We start from the raw sequence: 23,475 nt of genomic DNA on the forward strand, positions 1-23,475 counted from the left end.
AATGATCTACACTTAATTTATTATTTCATATCATTCAGGACTGAAACTATTCAAAAATAGAATTCAGATAAATATATTTTTGAATTCATTTTTTACATCACGTCTTTGCCCTATTAACTGATTAAACTTATTACTGATTACCTATTTCTTAACCTATTACTGATTACTGAGCATTATATACCGAAAATTTTTCGGAAATGTGACAAATATCTAATCATTTTTGAAAATCAAAATCTTAAGAATAAAATATTAGATTGTTTTATTTTGATCATAAAACGTACTATACTTTCACGAAACGGAAATTTTAATTTTAAAGCTCTTAAATAACCAAATAAATAAAAATTCAAGTTTGAAAAAAAAAAGCGTCACTAAGACAAAAGTGAATTTTGGATTCAAAAGATTTAATATTCAATTAAATAAAGGCATGGATATTTTTATGAATAGAATCTTATTATAAATGGAATGATTATCAATGGGGAAAATAAAATTTTCAAGATCTTTTCTAAATTCAGATTTTTTTCTTATTATTGTTTATAAAAGTTTCCTTTAAACATGTTCCCTTTCCTTCTATATATTGCAACACATTCTATGAATTCCTAGCGATCAATCTTTAATTCTTTACAGGTTTTCTAATTTGGATGGATTATTATCTTGAATATGTCTTTGAATGGAATTAGCTGAATGTGCTCAGTATTTAATCAGTAAATAGAGCAAGGACGCGATGTAAAAAAAGAATTCAGAAATGCTATACTGACAGCTGTCCACATGCGCGTAAGAGTTGCAGTAATATTTACATGATTCTCCACCCACGTTCAGTGATATATTCCAGATCACCTTCCTAGAATCATTTATACTTCCTTGATAAATCGAATGATAAATTATGAAGGCAAATCAAATTGAGCCTATACTATCAAGGAACTTACTAAGACTAAGAAAAAGACTAAGGATTTCCTCAAATTAAAAAGACTTCGGTTCAAACAAGCTTCTATACAATACATCCAGAAGTTCTACGAAATTTGAATCCAAAGCTATCAAATGCAAAAATGAAAGAAACCTCTTAACACGTCGTCACAAAAAGCATATAAAGCTTAAACGTCATAAGCAGAAGCCACAAGAAACAAATGACAGAAGAAAAATTAAGTCGACGGAAATATTTTTAGACTTTTTAGTACTCGGTTTTTCAAATTTTGCCTGAATCTGCCTTAAACTATAGCTGAACTCAAATACGGCTTTTATTAAATTTTAAATATTTATTACACACAGAGAGATAAACAAAGAGAAAAAAAGAAGTGTGTGCGTAAAATTAAATGCAAATGGCTGAAATAAACAATTGAACAGTTCTAGTCTGTGTAGGGTATTAAGAAAGTTATACGTAAAACATCTTGAAATTTTTAGTATTATAGGTGAATAATGCGTCATTTCTGTTGGGAAAAAAGTCGGATTAGCTTACTACGGTATGCTTTTAATTTAACTACATATTTCTCACAAAAGTGAAACTCGTTAACTTAATCTGAAATGAAAGGTAATTGATGCATAACATACTTTTAATGGACCATCTCGGAGCTTTCAAAATTTTCACATAAACCAATTTCAAGTATAGTAATAAAGCATCTTCCAGAAAGCCAGTTTAAACTCTAAAACAAAAAGATGAGTTTGTTCTTCTATATATTGAATTAATGAATAGCCAAAAAAGCTTTGAAACAGCAGAGAAAGCCAAATTTAATAAAACATGAGTATACAAAGATAATTTAATAGAGGATTTAAACATGTTGATTTTCGCGAAAAGAATAAACTGACGATTTATCCAATCGTCGTTGTTGCAATAATATCGTTGATTGGGCTACAAGAACTATTGGTAGAAGCAAATTTAAACACAATATTAAATAGTCCATCGGTTTCTTTGATAGGCCGGATTCGGTTTCTTAAGTGAAATTGTGCAATGGGCTATAAATGTGATTGGGATGGTAAGGTTACATATATGTTATTCTTTTACGTTTCCAGATTTCACACCAACACATAGTCAAAGCAGTTGATCATGGAAATTACTGATGATGTAGATAAACAAATTCACAAGCATCCAAACATAAAACATTTTAAGAGAATAAAACTCTCATTGATAATCAATTTATTAGTTATAAGAATGAGAACATGCAAATCTTTTTTCAGAGTTTTATTGAAAATTATGAATGTGAAATTTTTGGTCCTCAGTGACTTGGTGGCAAGGTCGCGGATTTAAGTTCAGAAAGCCACAAGTTCATATTTCGGTTTAGCTAAATGTCCATCTTATATTCAGGGATGGGTCATGTTCAATCCGAGAAGAACCAAATGTCTTGATGATAATGTTGTGTGCGAATATTTTAAATCAGGAGATCATAAACTGATCACAGTTCAAAATGAGGAAATACTTCTGCAACAAACTTCATGTTACTTTATATGAGACATTTAACCAAGAAAAAAATCAAGTTAAATGAACGTGTCATATTTCGTGGTTGGTTCGGTGAAAATCGATTCCAATAAAAGACTCGACTATTAATTTTTCAGTCTTTCGAAGAAAGGTTAATATTACAAATAAGCTAAGCAGAAAGAATTTATTTTTTATTTCTGAGCCGAAATACTGGTTATAAAATTTATTATAAAACTATTATAAAATTTTAATCCATGTATTTTTACAAAACTTTGCTTCATGCATGTAAAAAGATAGAATTTAGCAATAGGTTTATTCCTCCTTCCTTGACGCATTAGAATTCTGATATTTTCCTCAATTTTATGTTCCGGATGAAAATACTAAAATTTTAATATTTTAATAATTTGATTACTAATTATCAGTTAATAATTACTAAACTCTTATTCGATGTAATAGGCGCCATCCAATTCAGAATTGGAGAAAAATATAATAGCAAGGTTTAATAATGATTATAAGGTTGAATTACAAAATTATATTGACGACTCTAAAGCAAAACATGAAGAAAAAATACATCACATTTTTGTAAGTACATTGAAATGTAGAAATTTGTTTAATCAAAAATAGGAAAGAGAAAGCAAAAATCCGAAAGCGTGAGGTTCTGAAACTAATACGATGAGAAATTGGATTACAATGAATATTTAAAAAAAGAAAATTCTTAAACGTCATTAGAAATTGTATTAGTAATGCGATTTTAATTCCATTTTACTCACAGTGTCAGTAACAATGCACCATGATTTTGCAACTTTTTCTTTTCTTTTTGACAAAAATGCATTTCCTGTCATTTAGAACACTAATTACTGTTTACTACAAATAAAGATGTGCTTTTAAAACCTAGTTAAAATATTTATTATTTTATTTTAATTGTCTTTATTGGAAAACGAGCAAGATAATTTCTCATTGAACAGAAAAGTTTTTTTTTTCTTTTTTACCCAATTGGTAAACTTATCAAGCTCTTTAACTATCTATTGAATTATCAATCTCAAAAGTGTACAGCTAATATAAATAAATGACCGAATTTTAAAAATTTGTTTTCGAAATAATTGCTTATAATAATATGAATAGTAATGCATGGACATAAAGAAAAATCTCTCAAATTCAGTTTTTCAGATCTCTCAGCAGGTAGCAATTACCTAGACATGTTGTAAATATATATATTTCCACAACTACGTGAGAATATTGAAAATTTTTTCAACAATTGGGGACCCATTTCACTGGAGTTTGGATGTTTGTAGCCAATCTAAATGAAGAGCATCCATACTGATGAATGTATATGCAATAAGGCAGATTTACTCTTCGTCACGTGACTACCAAGACCTTGGCATCTTTCCTAACGCAATTCTTTTAGTGGGGTTACATCAAATACCTACTTTATAAGCGTTGTGTTTTTATTGTTGCCGAAAACTGTCAACAAACTAGAAGAACGCGTCAATGCTGCATTAAGCACCGTTGACCGTGTATAACTCCAAACGCGTGCAATGAAACTTGGTAACATATTAGGGATGCTTGCCTTAATACGAAATGTCCACATATCGAACATTTGTAAATAAAACGAAAAGAAAAAGAAAATGAATGTTTTTCTTTATTTTCATGCGTAACTGAATATGTTATGAATGATAGTTTTAGAAATATAAATATTTAATATCCGGTTTTTCATTTACGCTAACCCTGTATATTCATAGTTTATATTAAAAAAATAATGAGCTTTTCTTGGAAAATACGTATTATGGCAAGTTAATATATATTAGAAAAGTAATATTCTTTCAAACTTCTATGTGATTCGGTTGCAGCTGAAGAAGGGAGGTTCCACGGCATTCCTCGAGAGGGGAGGGGGGAATCTTTGCACAATATTTTCTGCAAACGATGACGGGCGAATCTTTCCCACTCACTCTTCCAAGGCTTCTGGATAGGATTCATTCACAAGTTTCCTAAATATTAAATGCATTAGCGTTCGGGGGCTTGGAGACACGCCCTTGCATCACACCTCGCAAATTGGATGCTTGAAATTAAGCTCCGAAACCAATAGAACAGGTCTTTAGGGGCCTACGCCCTCCTGTCCTAAGTGGCCCCGGGGAGCCCAATTGACATTTATCATTATAAGCTCCAATGGAGTCAGCTTACATCCTTTCTTTAATCAATGAAAAATGCTTTTTCTTAGCGGAAAAGAACAGACTTTTCTCATTTAAAAGACGAATATGAAGGGATTATCCACTCGGTGGAATGGGAGGTACGGCAATCAAGCGCTTAATGCGTGAGCGTTTGATGGATAGGAATTTGAGAAATAATGAAGTCATCTATTTAAAGTTCGGGGATCATTATAAAAAGGGGGAAATAAAAGAAAAAGTAAATGAAATATAAGATTTCTGGAATTTTTCTGGCGTGTCTATCAAAGGCTTTATGGTATGAACTGATTATCATTGTCTCTGTCTACCTCTAACATATCAACTTTCAATCTGGCCACAAGTGTTATCTTTTGAGTCAACTGGAATCACCATGGGATGAACATGTGTTATGCCATTAATCATCTATGTCATGGAAACTAATTCAGACTTTGACACATGGTAACTACCATGATCAAATCAAGTCGAAATACCTCTAACGCAACTACAAATTCACACAACACTCCGTTCTATAATATATAATGAGAGAATTTAAGTCATTTTATCGAATATAATTTGCGTAAACATCACAAGAATTATTTTACTTCTACCATTAATAAGTAAGAAATGAAATTTTTAATACAAACAGTATGTTATTTCCGCTTACAGCTTTTTTTTTTTTCAGTGTTCACTCCTCTACGCGTTTTTTGAAAGAAAAATGTCTCTACCGAAATTTTCTTCAACGTAAATGGTGAAAATATATGATTTAACGAACGTTTGTGTCAGTATGTTCTTCAAAAATTCATATAATTTGTGAGTTTGTGAATGAAAAAGAGGGAGGAAAAGATAATGGCAAATTTTTTCATCTGATAATCAAAACCAGTGGCAAATTCAGTTACATATTACAGCAATGGGTAGAGTTCTTTAGTGAGCCTCTCTTTTAATAACTCTTCAATTTAGTTTCACATAATTGAAAATTTTTAACTGAAACTAAAATAACATGTTGGTAATTTTTTTATTTAGCTTCAATGTAAAAAATACATTTTTATTAGTATGTATATGATAAAAAAATAAATACGGTAATAATATTCTTGAAATATTATTCATAATTATTAGCTAATGATTTCTTTATTTACAAATAAAAGCATCCAGATATTATAATAGATTATAAAAACAAACAAATATAATCAAAATTATTATTTTGAGACGCCTTCCAAATGAAATATAATAAAATCAGTTAAGCGAATAATTAATATCCCATTGCTCTATAAAAGAATAATAAACTATATTTAATAATGATTTTAATAATTCAATACAAATATACATTGTCGTCCTAATGATATATAATTTATAGTTTATTTTTTTATATACATTTTCTTTGGCAATTAGGTTTATAACATTTTCTTAAACTTATCTGCCTTCGACCGCCTTCAGCTCAGCCGCCGATGCCAGCTGCTTAAACTGCGTAATCGGAAATCATCGGAATTCAACACATGTGAATACCACTTGTTTGCTTAAGATATATAAAATCAAGAAGTAAGAAAATTTTATGATTCAAACAATCATAAATAGAAGGAAGTTTTAAAATACACTGAATTTTGCGAGATCAAAATAAATTCATTGAATCTTTAACATAAAATATTCGGTTGATGCGTATGATTCGATCAATCACAGTCATAATCTCTAGGCATTATCAGTTCAGTTTTTCCCCAAACTCATAAATTCAATCATTCAGATTTTATGGCTTTCATGCATCATTGAAAAAAAAAAAAAGTTTCATTGATTTTTCGCAAATCTAATAAAATGTAAGTCACAACGTTGAAGTCGCGATACACTGTTCTTGTTCATAGGTTAATCTTTTTTGTTTTAAGTGTCTGTACAAAGTCACGTCAGAAAAATTAACATTTTAGAAACCCGCTATTACTTTTTTACATTAATTGCAAGCTTAAATTTAAAATCTTTTGACAAAGTAATTGATTAATATGGAATGATTAAATGCATTTTGAAGCAACACGAGGTATATTTTGGGAATTAACTTCGAAATTCTGATCCAGTATCATAGGATGAGAATGGCACCTAAGCTAGCTCCTTTCTGAAACTTCCGAAGATTGGCACGTGATCTCGACTCCATGATTCTTTGGTCCGGTTGCAAAGATTATTGCTCACCAGAGCTCCAATGTACAAATAACAAGCGATTAATTAAGCGCAAATAACAGCCATTTTTAACAATAAGTGACAACAAATAGGATAATACGGTAGAATTTTGATGCGTAAGAAGTTCCGTGAGTAATATTTTTATACAGCTCTTCAAGTATAATAAATAGCAATGTTGTTATAGTAATATAAAAAGTTAAAGATCTCTCCTCCCTCCCTCCTCCTTAAAAATAGCGTTTACTTTAACTCTTTAAAATATGGTAAAAAACTGCTTCAGAAATCAGTTCCATAAACATCCAAAATGAGTGTCAGTTACAGGCAAAAGCGCTATACATTAAAAATACAAAAACAAACTTCATCAAAGCTAATTGAAAATGAAATAAAACAATAAATTCAAAAAAATCCAATGAGGAGGAAGGGGGGGGGGAGCATTTTAAGTAGAAAACTTACAAAAAAAAACAAAAAAAAAACCGCTTCAAGTTCACGCAGAAATTGATGACAACAAATTTGTTTCAAATTAATGCTTTTCCTTTGCTAAACGAGGTTGATATCCAAACTAATTAATAAAGGCGAAAAAAAGGCCGTAATAAATCTCCATCTTAGTAGCGTAAATCTATTGAGTTTGAACGCCGGTGGTCGTATTAATACTGTCTCAGATGAATAAATAGCTGGTAGAAGGGTGGGCACTCATTAACAAAGCAATAATTAATCTTTACTCGTTTACCAGCGCCGCCATCTTGCGTGGCGGTTGCTTTGCAAGCAGATAATCAACTGAGAATTACATTTCATTCCTCAGGTGGAAAGAAGTCACATCGAAAACGATGGCTCATCCGGGCATTTTCCTTTAAAAAAAAAAAAACTTTATTAAGATTATTAGCTGATAGCTCGAAGAGATGCAGTTGATATTAAATTCAGAAATGTTCAACATATGGCTTATGATAAAGCTTCTTAATATTTTTTCCACTAGCGGAATCCCGACCCTTTTTTTTATCGCGAATTATTCGCGGTTTCATTTCTGGCAAGAAAAATTTTACCTGTATCTCATAATATGAATGGAAGATTAAATATAACCACTAAAGGGAAATTCACAAATAATAGTGTAGCAAATTTGAATTAAATAATTTAAGTCAAAAGGATTTTCACAATCATTTTTGCTTACATAAAATGAAGTATTTGAAAGAAGATGGCTCCGAGAACGTTTTGCCACTCTCAATATCTTTCTGCCCTCCATTTTGATTTATTTTAGCTTAGTTAGACTGACACCGCCTTTTGAAGCTACAAAGAAGTTATTTTGGGACGAAAAACGTAATTTTGAATGAATGAAGTTAGGACGAGTACAACATTTGCATCGGTACCTACTCTCGAAACTTCCCGCCCAACAGTAATAGTATACACCAGATCCGCACCTCTAATGGGATCAGGTTTCAAAACTGTGCTCTCCTGATGCCAAAATTAGTAGCCATCCTATTGTGTAATGAAATCGTAGTTTATTGTGATAAAAAGGAGCTGAAAAACTATAACTCCTATCGTATTATATATTATACCATGTACAGTTAATCTTTATTCCATTCTAAAATTTACTATTACAGCATAAAAATTACAGCTATTGTTTTTTTTTTTTTTTTTCAAATTTTATTAAGGGTTTACATTTACAATTAATCGTCTTATCTACGAGTTTCACGGGTATCAAATTATCGCCTCTCAAACATACAAGTTCAAATTAAATCCCCAAAATGTGTTATGTTTCGATACAAAATCACACATAATCCACAAACAACTCAAGTATTCTATAGATTCTTAATTGAATCGGTGAGATTGCACATGCTTGAAACGGAAAATGCCATTTAATTAGAATACGAAAAAAAAGTAATTAGGGGGTTAAAGTTGATGTTTTATAAAGTATTATATATATATATATGAAGAATTGCTAAAATTAAGTCATTTAATCTTAAATCACTGGTTTCTGAAAAAGAACTAGCCATCACCATATTTATTACTTCGAAAGATTTATTAGAAATAGCAATCCAGCAGAATAATTATTCTTTCCTCTATAAAGAGTTCTATTTAATATTTAACAGCTTTTATTTCAACTGATTAAATATACTGTTTTGATAAGAAAGGAAATTCTACTTTATATTAAAATCATCTTATTTGGAAATTACAAAACTGAGATTTTATAATGGCAGTTAATACTCATGTATCGCTACTAATAGGCCAATAGAAAAGGAAATAATATTTAATCCTTCAACAAATAAATTTATCAAGGCATCACCCTCGACAGTAGAAATTTTGGTTTTTTTTAAATGTTTCAAAAATATTACTCCAGATATGTATGTAATTTTTATGCTTCCATTGTTTAAGTATCTCAGCCTTACCATCATCTAAAACTTTTACTATGGTAAATTCCTTTTTTTTTTCTCTCGTAGTAATTGTAAAATTTGTAGAAACATATTAATTATTATTTTTTATTTATGAATTTATTTCATCCATCTATGCAATAGTTTTTTTTATTAGCTCAAAACATTTAAGAAATGTTAAAATTTCCGAGATATCGACAAAAGGTTTCATAATCCCTTTAATATTAGATGCTTCTCTTTTCAAAACCTTATAACTCCCAAAATTTTCATCGGAAACTTAAAAAAAAATTGTGAGGCTTACTTCTTTACGATCAATCGATTCAGTGAAACAAACTGGTAATTTTAATGACAAATGCTCGAGATACTAATTATGTTAATTAATTCGAACAATAAGTTAGTCTATTTAACAAATATGTCTCTGTAAGCCATTTCAATTGATCCCAATTTTGTGGTAATAAATACTCTAGAGGTGTTCATTTGTTTGTTTGTTTGTTTTCTTGAGAAATGCACATTGGAAATTTCTTGATAGAGGCTCCAATAATTATCTATTATCATATGTGTGTCCAACCTACCATGATGTCTTTGTTCCATTTCTCTCATATCTTGGAAGGACCTATCGCCTTGTTTTTCACTAAAATGTTCCAAATTATCTGGAAATTGGTGCAAATGACTGTATAATGTAAATAGTGCTCCTTTGTGTTCATATTAGTATCTAACTTCTCAAAACTCTTCAGCAAATTTTGGAATTATTTCGAATTCTTTGAAGCATCTCAGTAAATTATTAAGAAAAAATTAACAGTTTTATCCATTATAGAGGACAGAAAAACAGAGGTAGGGATAATGCGAAGAATTATAATTTTACATTTTATCCTGTGAATAATATATATTTCATTAAATGAAGTGCTATTTTATTTTATTAGTATAAAAAGAATGTGGAAAATATTCACAGATATTGAAACAAGAAAAGAATTTAAATTTTTCATTACAAAAAGCAAGAAGGTTAACATTCGTTATTTTGGTAGAACATGGAAGTTGCGTGAGAATGATATTTAAACTCTTTCTTATAGTTCCCAGTCAAAATGTAAGATTATAAAGAACTTTTCAGTTATTCCAGAATGAGTCAACTTCTTGATTACTTGCAGTTAACAGAATTTTTTTAAAGCGTTTTTTTTTTTTTTTTTCCAGCAAGCAACAAACTAGATTAGTTGAATTTTAAGATGCATTTACTGCATGGTAACTATTACTGTACGCCATGCATTCATGATTATTATCATTATTGCAAAATGGGCAAAATTTTCGATTGATCTAATCTTTTTACACTAAGTGATTAATTCAGAAACATTCACTCGTTTTTTAAAATTTTAATTGCAAGTAGAGTTGACTGATGTGAAACATTTAAAAATAATTGGAATTATTTGTCCTTGTAGGTACAGGTAAATATTTTATCGATTAATCATTCATAATTTATGTCCGGCTGCACCTCTTTTACCAAGCGCGAATTCCATTTCTTTGTTGCCGTAGTTTTATTATATCCTCTTTTATTCTTGGTATTATCAATCAAGTTCGGCTGTGCATTTAGTTGAATTAATTAAAACAAAAAGCAGATACATAATGATGTATATATAAAATAGATTTAAAAACCATCCACACATTAACGTATAACTGGGGCGAACTGGAAATATTGTTTTCGGAGATGGGTTTTTAGAGAGGTAATACATGAAAACAATTAACGGGGGGATGAATGAAAGGAAAACAATAGATCTTTTACGGCAAATTAATTAGTGCTCCACCTTATTCTCATAGTTATTAAAAAGATTATAAGAGATCACCTGTTTTCAACTCAGAATTAATTTGAAATTTAAGAATGACCGTGGAAGGAAGAAAAAAACTAGATATATAAATATTTCTCTCCTTCCCGATTAACGATAAGCGACAGCAATGAGTTCCAATTTGACCACTAGATGGCACTGTGCTTGAACGGTGAATTTGACATTGATCAATGGACCATGCTAACATCCCAACGTTTCTCAGCATCTAAAAAGCTCAACGCCGATAACTAATTACTGAACACCCAATGTCAGAGGTCAAATAGGAAATTTTTCCTCCGTATCCACTGCAGATGACAAGGCCGCTTTTTTTCTCCTTTTGACTAATGAAGAACGACACTTTTATTTTGGTAACTTATTCGCAATTAATGATAAAAGCGAACTGTTAGACGAAAATGGTTAATCACAAAAAGGACAACGCTCGCTGTATCTTTCAATTATTGTTAGTGCTTCGTACCGCGTAATTGAAAGAGGCGAAGTGTATGCGACTCTTTCCCGGGTTCATTTGTTACTTTTATAGAAAGAAAAATGAATCGCCTCTACTTGAATATTAATAAAGCCTCGGTTTTTTTTTCTCTTAAATATTTTAACTTCCATTAAGCTCTAATTATCTGTAACATACCATAATATGGCCGAAATAAAACCACTTTTCATCATTCTTGTCGCGAGGATATCTACTGACATGTTGGTGATTAACACAATAGATTTCTGCACTACACACGAGCCAATCTTAATAAAATATTTTGTTCAATTTTCTAAAGACATTTTTTTCAGTTACAATTTCTTCCATTTAGCCTCTGTTCAAACAAAAATTTTGATTAATGATTTTCGAATAGGACTATAAGCATACTACGAGAGTACTGAATTTTTATGAGCAACTGAACATTTTCTTCAAACGAAATCATTTCGTATTTATCTCAGGATTTCTCTATAAATACAAATTGGTTTTGAAATTTCTTTTCAAATAGATTTGCATTTTGTTTAATATTTCGGAGTAAAGAAGTCGTTTAGCTTAGATTTAGCCCCCCCCCCTTCACTCTCTCTCTCGTGTGTGTTTATGCGTCGAATTCTTAGCACTTTAAGACCTACCATCTATGCAAACTTCCACCAAATTGTTTTGCTTTGTTATGATTATACGCTTGAGCTGCTCAACGAACGACTATATTAAAATTTTGATTCACCCCTGCAGATGTTATTTTAATCCTCTGGCGGAAGTAGTTGCCATTATTGATTGCTATAGAACATACTAAGTAATCGAATATCCAATGGATATTCCGAAAGCGTTACTGTATATCTGAGTCTAGTTTATAAAGTTAATATAAATCCGAGTCTAAACTAGAAGAACCATATTATAAATATATATTGAATTTTAATCTAGAATGCTTTAAAATCCAAGTGCATAATCCGGGACATTGATTAGGATTGTGGGCTCTGGGGAAAAAATCCAAGACCTAAAATTTAAAAACCTGACACGATAAAATAGTTAACTATAGAAATTTTCTCCAAAAAATCACGGAGGATTAAAGAAGTGTAAATAATAGATATTTCCATTACTTTCATTATTTTTTCATCAGATGATTCATCCGCATGGGTCATATTATAGGAACAAATGAGTATAATTCGTCTACTATTAAGCTTAAAAAAGTGCAATACATGCCTTTAGTTCAGATACGGAACATCTTTTCAATCCAAGGTATTTTTCAAGATCTGACAAATAACGGATTTTTATGGCTAATTAGGTACATCTGAACTCGTATGTGTGAGAAAAATTTAAAGGAGAATTCACTTGACATTTAATTAAAATTCCTTTTTAAAAACTGTTTTAAAAATAAAATCTAACGTTATTTATAAGTTATTTGCTTATTATTAGATTCTGGAGCAATCTGGAACACTTAATTCAAATCTGGGACAAACAATCGAAATCCTTTATGAATGGCCATCGCAATTCATACTCTCAGGCAAGATGACATATTGTGACCATTTCACTTATCACGCCAACGTGAAAGATTCGATTTGTTGAATTATTGCTCTCAGGTACTTGAAGACCATTGAGGATGAGCCTCTTATTTTTGAAACGTGATCAGACGGAAAAAGACGATTAGTTACTATCCTACTTTCCAGAATTTACATGGTACTAATATATTGATGTTTGACCCTAGATAAAATCACATAATCGCACAAACAGACACGGAGGCCATCGTACAACTATGAGATCCAAAATCCTTCCAACAAGCCATCTTTGTTCTTACGCCAATTAAAAGATTAGTACGATTTTAAGAAGAGAGTTACAACTTGCATAGAAACTTGCTTTCAGAAGAGATTTGTATACTCAATACACTGTTGAGACATAGTAACATTAAAATTGATACGGTAACTATTTATTATAGAAGTATTTATAATGGGTTATCAAAATACTAATATTAATCAATTCAAAGTGTGAAATGCGAAACCATTAGTTTCCTGTAGAAAATAACTGTATTTTTCGCTTCAGAAGGCATTTAAAATTTATTTCTATAATAAAAAAAAACTACATTTGCACATTTTATTTGCAAAACTTTTTACGGTTCGTTTGATTTTGGAGAATTTACATTTTAAAATCTAGTTCGTTTAGAGAATATATATACCAATAGAATTTTGTTACTAACCGAATAAATTTAAATTCGAGTGAAATAAATAATTTTTTTAGTTATCGTTTATAAGCGAGCTTCAACCCCTTTTTAAACATTTACTGATTTAAAGTTAGAATTTATCAGTTTATGATGTCAGTGTAAAATTATCAAATCGAATTCGACAATTTTACACAAGAAATTGTAGAAAATAGTAGAGAGGGAAAAATATTTCTCTGGAAGGTCATTTTATTAAATACTGACAGCTGCAAATCTTTTTATGCGATTCGAGATAAATTTGATTACCAGCAAAAGAAAAAAGAATTCTTCAAACTTCGTTCTAACACTTCTTGAATCTTTTTAGTTTCTAGGAAGTCCTTGAAACAACATATTATTCGGTCGTTCTAAGACGAAAATGCCCTATTTAACAAAGGACAATACTATATGTAGGAAAAATTTAAGTATTTTCTGAAGCTCATATTTATTTTCACTGTGAAAAAGTATTCCAAATTAAAAACAAGTTTGTCTAAAGAAACATTAATTACTTTTGAGTAAGATGCAGCCACCTTTGAAGAGAATCTATTCTTAATCTTTTTAAGGTTCTAAAAGCATCTTTAGAAGGCGCATCAGATTTTAGGATTCAAGATTAAAATGTAGATATGTATTAGCGAATTGGTACACTGACAAATTTATGAACTTTTATTTAAGAGAAAGTTCTAACTTAAGATTTCGATTCATCGTTACATTGCACGTCAAATACGTTACTGCAACTTTATTTTTATATTGTTATACATCTTGAAGGAAGAAAATGAGCATGGCATCACAATAAGGCGAAAGATAACGCGAAATTAAATGACATGTGCTGTTACATTTGTTATAATGCTGCGACGAATCCATTCTTGGATAAAACTTATTTCTATATTTAAAAATTATCTTCTTCTAGAGGTTAGAGCAGGCTATGAATGATTGATGAACATCTAAAGATTTTAAAAAAAAAGAAATTTCCAGCAATAAACTAGGCATTAGATGCTTTGCCCTAAAGAACGAATCATATTTCTACAGACATAACAGTACCTCAATGAGATATAGAAACCAGGACAGCGAACTTTAGAAAGGCTCGAAGACAAAATGATATTGAAACCCCTCAAAAACTATGCCTCTGCTTTATATATGCTTCGAATCAGTATTTTTTTTTTTTTTTTTTTTTTTGAAATTATGAGCTAACTTCATGTCAGCCGTTGACGTTATAGATAGGTACAAAAATTCATTGCAATCATAAAATCTCTATAGACACGTGGTTGAATTAATATGACTCAGCCCTCCAGTGTTATATAATCAAGTAAAAACAGAAAACAACTCAATTAAAGGGAAAATTTCTTTTTTTAAAGCAAAATACGCGAAAAAAATAAACTGCCCCGGGCACCATTCATCCTTGCTACACCACTGATTCAATCAACGATTATGCAAATATGTACAGTAGCTCTGAATGTTCCTATTTTCTTTCACATACGTCTCCAAATGAAAGAGCAAAAAGAATTCTACCTGAAAATTCGCCGCAAGCTTGTGCGCAGAATAGACTAGATTCAAGGCAGCTAAAAGCATAAAAGAGCCGTTGTCCGTTTCATACTTGCCCTTCATCTGATGACTTCAATGCGCAAATTACCTCCAAGTGCTCCACCCAAACGGGGGAGGGGGACAGTAATAAATAATTTCAATAATAATTAAAATAGAATTCGAAAAGAAAATTTGTTACAAAATGACCATTAATATTCTTCCTCTCAACAGTAGGATGGACAATAGCTTTTGCGCTCTTCGTGGATACGTTATAAAATGATATATTTTCTCCTATATTATAAAAGAGACACGAAATGTTGTTATAAAAGAAATTCATTTGCTTGATGGTTACAACACTTACGATTTACAAAGCAATTTGATTAAACAGCTAGTAGCTTCACATGTTTTGTTCTTTTAGATAAATTTTCCTTACATGATGCTTTGCATATGTAATATTTTAAGAAATTACAGTAATTTTGAATGGATTTGAACAGTAAGATACATGTCATATGGAAGATGAAGGTCTCGGTGGAGATGGAAATGGTGGGAAGGGGACATTTTTTTTTTTTTTTTCGCTTGAAACTCTATTAAAAACGGTACGATAATTCAGATTGGCCTGAACTTCAGTATAATAAACAACCATTGAAATACAAAGTTTTCTGATAGTTGTAACTACAAAGAAGTTAGAGAGTACAAATAATTTTCAACCCTATTTAGACTGCTTCGTAGTTTCTCTTTAGGAAAAATAATATCAGTTGTGCTCTTTTCTTCACTTTCGATCGTTATCGTTCAAACTCGTATGAAATTAGAGGTGGATCAAGTTGAAAAAAAAAATGGTTCCGCTTTAAATATCTGGACGAAAGAAGTCTTTATCTTCCGGCTTACTGAAAGCTTTTTTTTTTCCTTCCCATTACTTTAAAGGCTTATAAATCATACATTTTTCTTTTTGAATTTTTTTTTCTTGTGGAAACAGCACCTCTTATTTATTATTTAAAGTCTATGACTGCTATCAATCGCATTAAGATTTAGCTTTAAACAATTCATTCATCATCAGAAATCCACTATAAATTTCACGCATATTAAATCTAACATGTATAATAAACTAATGGAAAATGAGCATTCTATTTGGCTTTCTCTCTTTTAAGATTTTAGCACAATGGAGTATTTTTGAAGAAAAGAGAATCTTTAAATTAAGAAATATCGCGGAAATCCTAGCGTAGATGAAAGCTGTACAATTTCATACATTACAGAAGAATTTTGTTAAAGCCTACTGAAACCTTGAAATTTAAAAACAAATGGCGAAATTCAATACAATAGTTTCTTGTTGTACATTAGAACTTGGTCCCTTTGACAGGTAGGTTCTGATCCTAAATAGATTCGTGCACCTAACTTTGGGACGACGAAAACATTGGCAATGAGAGATACTGTCAGATACTTTAATAGATAAGATTCTTAACATTTACAAGAGAATTTTAGATTTGAAATATTTTCTTAAAATGTAACCAACCCTGCTCGAATGAAAATTGAAATTTCTCATCCTTAATCAATTCTCCATTGGTTTATTAAATAAAACTAATGAACGTAACGTGAACCACAAGATATCAAAAAATTAAGTCGAGGAGAGGAGAGAGTATTAAACGGCAAATAAATAAAATGAAACCGAAAATATTTTTTTTAACCCTCTAGATTTTTTTTTTGTAGACGCATTATATTTCCCACCCTCCATATCTGAACTTGGGCTCGAAATTACTTGGAACGACTGCCTAGCGTTAACCTCCTCGGCTTAATGTGATTAGTGCCACGCTGCGTGATCAGCACTCTACAAGAAAAACATTTTAACCACTAAAAGGAAAGATTGGGAAGTATTATCCCCTTGCCTTTCTCGTAGCTTTTAATTTAAATACCACTGATAAAAGTGGTCAAAATTGATTTTACCTTCATTTTATGGAACGAAATATTCCTAATCGGTATAAAATTTTTTAGAAGTCTCCGAAATTTCCTTTTTCACTGGCAGCGTGCCACTATCGCTTTCACATTTGAAATTTTGGTGTTTTATATTGATAGCTTCGAAAACTATTATCCAAGAAAAGGATATTTTTCCTTCGTCTTAAAATTCAAATGTTATATATATTTAAATATATACATAAGGATTTAGAAAAAGGGTCATTTAAAAGAATCTGTCTTGTTCTTATTTTTCAAGACTTTTCAAAAATTATATGTTATTTAACTAGTATAGAAGGCATGCAATTACATTTCATATTTTCACCAGATAATCAATATAAATAAGCACAATAATTAAAAATTATTTTTTTTTCCTGGATGCAAGTCGTAGAATGCAAATAGATTAATACTGTGGGAAATAATCATGTAACCATTTTTTAATCTCACTACCATTTATTAATATTTGAAAAGTGGAATTTATTTAATAATATTTTAGTTTTTAATTAATGATTCGTTAATACAAATGTTATTGAATCTTAAAATCGATTTTTTGTCAAATTCACTGCTAGGTGGCAATGGTCGTATGGCATCAAAATTTAACAAAATTCAATACTTAACTGATAACTAAGCTCAGAAAATATTAAAACAATGTACAGAATACCTTAGTACACAAAATTTTAAAACTATCACATCAAGAAAGGAGGGAAAAAAATACATTGCAATATCCCATCTTCAAAAACATGAAAGAAGAGAGGTTAAATAAAAGTAGAAAAAATATGTTAAATATTTTCACCCAACATGAAGAATAAGGTATTATTCTTTCTCTTTGCAATTACGACCCACTTTTGTATAATTTCATGGTGGGGAAATCGAACATATTTTCAGGAAAAGAACTTTTTTCTCATTCATGATTCGCCACAAAGTTTGCAGTCCTAAAATTTTGGATAATGACTGCATCAATCTTTTTAACTCCCTGTGCTTGAGTTATTGTATTCATATGTATTTTGTAATTCCTGAAAAAATAGCATTTATTGTCACTTAGTGAGGTTTAGCCGTCAAAATTCACTCGATTCTCAAATTTGATTGTTTGACGACTGCAATACCCTTTCCATGTATACGTGGAATTTAAAAAAAAAAAAAAAGACAAACAAAGGATTAATCCAAAATGCAGATCGCTTTTTTTTTCCCCTTGAAAAAGAAAATAAAAACAAATATTCCAATGGATACAAACAAAAAATGAGAAAAGATACGCGAGTCATTTACCAGGATCTCCGAGATAGAGCAATAAAGTTTAGTTTTAAAGGTCTGAAAAGCTGACCGTTTCCGCCGTTGCTGGTCTGGAATAAGCCATGAGCTGCTTTTTGCTTCGGTCAGTAGTTTCGCCCACCAGCGAGATTTCACACACGTTTTATTTCTTTGGCTCTTTTTGAGCTAAAATTCGTGTTTATTTTCCTCTTTACCAATGGATTACAAAAAAACAACATACTATCAACTCTATGATTAATTAAAGACTATGATTTATTTACTTTTATAAGCAGTATTTTCCGAGTTGTAACTTTCCGATTTCAGATGCATATAGACCTAATATTGTATTAACGTTAGACAACTCATTATAGCTTATAGATATGCATGGTTTGATGATTTGAAAAATTTGGATTTTGTATTATAAGAATAAAATATTTGCTATAGTTTTCTTTGGTTTTCATCAAACGCGTCCTTTATTTATTTATTTTTTCTTTGTTAGCATTCCAGTCGAGTGATAATCGAAAATTGTATTTCCATTTTTATTAAAGGTAAATAAAATTCCGAATATATTATAAATGAGGAAATATCATTCATGCAAAGAAATAAATCGTTATAATATTCACATGAATGTCACTGTATTCAGTTTTTTATCCATAAATTTTTAAACTAATTGTATAAAAACAATATTTTTATTAATTATTAAAACATTTATTAATTATTATTAATTAAAACAATATTTTAATTAAGCACGATTCCTATTTAATATAAAAGGATTTATTCTAATATTTCATAAAATTAATATGTCATTTTTTTATTCAGTATATATGTTTTCAAAATCATAAATTTAAGAGAAAAAAATTCACAATGTATGTAAAAACAGTCATTAAACATTTAAAAGATATTTTATGCCATTTCAGGTCATATTTATTAAATGATTCAGAAAGGCAAAAAGATATTGCATTATTTTCTGATGGTAGGCCTTTTTCCTTTATTGGAAAGAGCGCATTCGACGGATACATTAGTAAACAAAGAAATCTGTAATTTCAGAGCAAAATGAAGAAATAACATGGGAAAATACAATAAATAAAATGTTCTGAGGTGTAACATATAATAGAGAAAAACTAAAAGAAAATTGCACGAAGATTTAATTATTTACTAAATGGAATCTTACTTTGATAATTAAACATTAACAGGAGAAAGTTAATCTGATCCTGTAGAAGTCAGATTTGGCAGATGACAATTTTGTAGTACCAATTATAGTACTCCTTTTGAAAAGAATCAAGCCAAAAAAAGTGAAGTCCAAAACAGAATAAAACTGCATTTGAAATACTTTTTTATTTGAAAGAATTTCGTTGAGATTTTTTCAGAGTAGCAAATATCAATCCAAAATTCGGAATATGGCATTAAAAGCATATTTTTTTCATTTAAAGAACATTATTTTAAAATAACGTCATGGCAAAGAATACAAACAGCATAATTAACGAAAAGGAATCATCCTTAATCATTCCTCCTCCTAAATTGTTTCATACTCAATTTCATCGCAGTGGCCAGTCATAATCCACATTGTTTATTCGTTTCTTAAATTAATATGAGGATTATTGAATACGAATATGTTCCATGCGAAGAGTACATAAATTGCTTATGTATTTAGTTTCAAAAAATAAGTTCTCCACTGGTATTAATATAAAACTTTCTAAAATTAGATCAAATTAATTAAGTGTGAAATAATTTACTCTCATTTTCGTAGCTCATCTAGGCTTATTTTGTAGTATCTAATGAATTCTCAAAATCTAAACACATTTTTGAGAAAAAATGATGGCATTCTACTTCTCTGGCTCAATGAAATATTAGACGGTGTAAAGGATTTGATATATAATGCTACGAAGCTCATAGATTACAGAAATCTTTTTAAATTCGTGTGGCTTTCATGGAAACATACATCTATTCGAAACTTTTCGATTCGGTGTAGAGGCTTATTAATAAGTACATTGACTTTTTTTTAATTTAAAACTAATCATTCCCGACCTAACTTTTGCAATAAGCGGTTTGCTGTTTTCGTTCAAGCATATTCAACTGCTTGTCTCCTCTAAATTCTCTTTAATATTTCATTTAAAAGTATATTTTTTAAAATTTTAAATATACATTATTTTTTTAGATGTTCCATTTTTATCTCAGCTCTGCTATAATAGAAGAAATAATAGATTCAATAGCGATTTAATAGCTGCGGACTATGTTAGAAATTCGCTTGTGCGCTTTGAATTTACTACCGTTCCATCAAAATAATTGATGCGATATTCGATGTTGTAAAATTATTATACTTTAATGAAGAGTGTCAAACTTATATGCTAGTATGTTTTTCTCTTCAGTTTAAGAAAAGTATGTTTGATTCGGCAACGGAAAGACAATATTTCTGATGGCATCTCTTCCCTACCACATCTTTCCTGCTTCGCAGATATCTTGCCAACAGTGATAAATTTCAATACTTATCCAGAGTCAGAACAGAGGATCCGATAGGAGACGTATTTCCTTTCACAAGGGAGAATAATATCTCAAACCGGAAAGTACTTCCAGACAAGGGAATGATTTCATACGATGATTTTCGAGTGTTTTCAAATCCGACTTGTAAACATTCGTAAAAATCAGACATCAACTTTATTTAACTTCACATTTGAACATCGTCAGATCTCGGTTATCTTCATTAAAATTCTGATTCCATATCTATGGAGGAAATCAAACAAAGTTTTTTTCTTCGAAAAGCTTAAAATCTTTATATTGTCCGAAACTTTCCTCTCGGGCTTTCGGATCTACAGCTCAACCGTTATGTATTTGAAAATATTGTCATTCGCTATTAAAATTATGTATAATTAGAGCTTTTAAATAAAATTGTTACACTTTCATGTTTTCTCGTCCACAAATCAGTTCGTGGCAGGCCACAAGTCTGACATTCCTATTCTAATGTTATTTCACTTACTGTCATGTAAAAGTCATTTAAGAATATTTCATTCATTATTTAGAATGTCAAAATTCCTTATTTATTTTTGTATAACTGTACGCATTTTCTGATCTTTACAATAAGAAAACTTAGTTCAAATTCAAAATTGAATTCTACAGACAAAATATATAATGGTTTCTTATTACGCAATGTTTTGAGAGCATAATATGCAATTAATTTAAATCTTACAATCAAGGAATACCGCTCAGTATCAAATTTTCCTTGATTATTATATTGCTTTAATGGTATAGACACATATGCATAATTGTTAAAAATAAGGATCCATTGTCAAAATATACTTCTAAAAAGCTTAGGAGATATTAAGATTCATTAATGGAACCCCAGAATTTTTCAGCAATGAGTTCAAGGCACTTCTGTTTTGTGTTATCTTCAGTACGATGCCATTTCTCACAAATTAAAGAGGATCTGAACAATTTAGATGCATCCATTCTCTTTAAGTCATAGAAAGGTGGAATTACAATGAAACCTGTTGAAAACAACTCTCACACAATAGAATAGGATGTATTCAATTTCAAACAGACTGGAGTGGCATTCGACCCAACCAGGTCATTTGAATGGCAGTTAAAGAGTTCAGCTTCTCTTGCAAGAGACTGATGTTAATTGAGTGCGGTCGCAGAAACGATTAGCTTGGCCAAAATTAAGGTAAACGGAAATTGAATCAACCTCCTGACCCCCCGAGGACCTCCCCCAATCCCGCACACGGTGATCTGTCAAACCTCCCTCAGAGCGGCTTCATCTGCATTACACGCCTCGGAGCAACAACGGATCAAGTCAGCAATTCATTTGTCCACCAGGGCTGGTTCGAAGATCTATCTACTCGGACAGCATATTTCTTAAACCTTTGAAGAAGATTACGACCGACAACCAACAGAAACAGCTGCTACAGAGAGCATTTGAAAAATTGAGTTTTTAGATGGATATTGATAGCTAATTTTGATTGGATTGTATCTTATCTGTAGCTGTACGATCATAGCCATGTGGTGCATATGTAACAGGTTCAAGTCTAATTTTGGAGTATTATTTTGAATATCGGTGCATTGTTTTGAGATTTGAGGGACTTTCAAATTGACAAAGTGCTAGTAAAGCTTTGAAATGTATTTGTTTAGTAATGATTTGTTTTTAATCTTATCTTATTTTTATTATAAAAATAATTGCTTTTTTTATGTTTTAAAATTATTTCTCCTCACATTCCACTTTTTTGGGCATTTCTAAATATTTTTGAATTTTTAGGTTCACTTTTAAATTAGTTTATCTGTGAGCTAACTGGATTTCCATTAATATTTAATCCGTTTGGCAATATTAATATATAAATAAAAATAAACACGTTTCAAATCAAATATTTAGCGATGTTTCACAATTTATTCCTATGGAAGTTAAATATTCTCTACCTAACTTTATGAGTAATTTCCTTGATTAATTTAACCATTATGAAAAGACATGTAACTAACGTAATTTATAATATATTTTTTGTAAAATAAATTTCTGAACCCAATTTTGTAAATTACCTGAATTTCTTTTAAATTTAGTGATAAAATATTCATTCAGTAATGATTCTGTGAAAATGATTATAATGAACCGTGACTTTGAGAAATTTAAATAAATTGTTATAGATCAGAATAAGTACGTTAGAAATAAAATATCAGAGACATTCGAAAATCATATATTTTAAAATGTTAACAAAGCCTGTCTGCAATTCACGAGATTAAGAAACCTCGTGAATTGTAAGCAGAAATTCTTGGAGCCTTTTCCCTTTAAATACCACGATTTCATCATTTCTAGAGATACTAAGATATTAAAATTATTTTTTAGATATTTTTTTGTCACATACTGCATGGCAATACTTCATTTACCTTTCCGATTGTCTTCATTTTCCTGAATATTACCATGAAGAAAGTTAAGAGCAGCAGATAGAGCAGATACCATATTAGAAATAGGCAAAATAATTTGTTATTAGTTAAAATCATAGTTTAAAACGAATAATAATTTAGAGCATAGAAATTTCGTAGTAGCTGCAAACGGAAGCAATGAATCAACAGTATATATATTTTTTCTCAAGGCAAAGATATCATTGCCCTACCTTTCCTTGCTAAGGTAATGAACCCTGTCGGATTTTTTAACTTTTTCTACTCAAAATGGAGTATTTTTAACTTATTTATGTTTGCAAATAAGCTCAAATAGTTTTTTGAAGTGATATATTATTTATATGCTTCGTAACATTA

The sequence above is a fragment of the Argiope bruennichi genome, chromosome X2 (assembly GCF_947563725.1).
Source record: "Argiope bruennichi chromosome X2, qqArgBrue1.1, whole genome shotgun sequence".
In the NCBI taxonomy this organism is placed as follows: domain Eukaryota; kingdom Metazoa; phylum Arthropoda; class Arachnida; order Araneae; family Araneidae; genus Argiope; species Argiope bruennichi.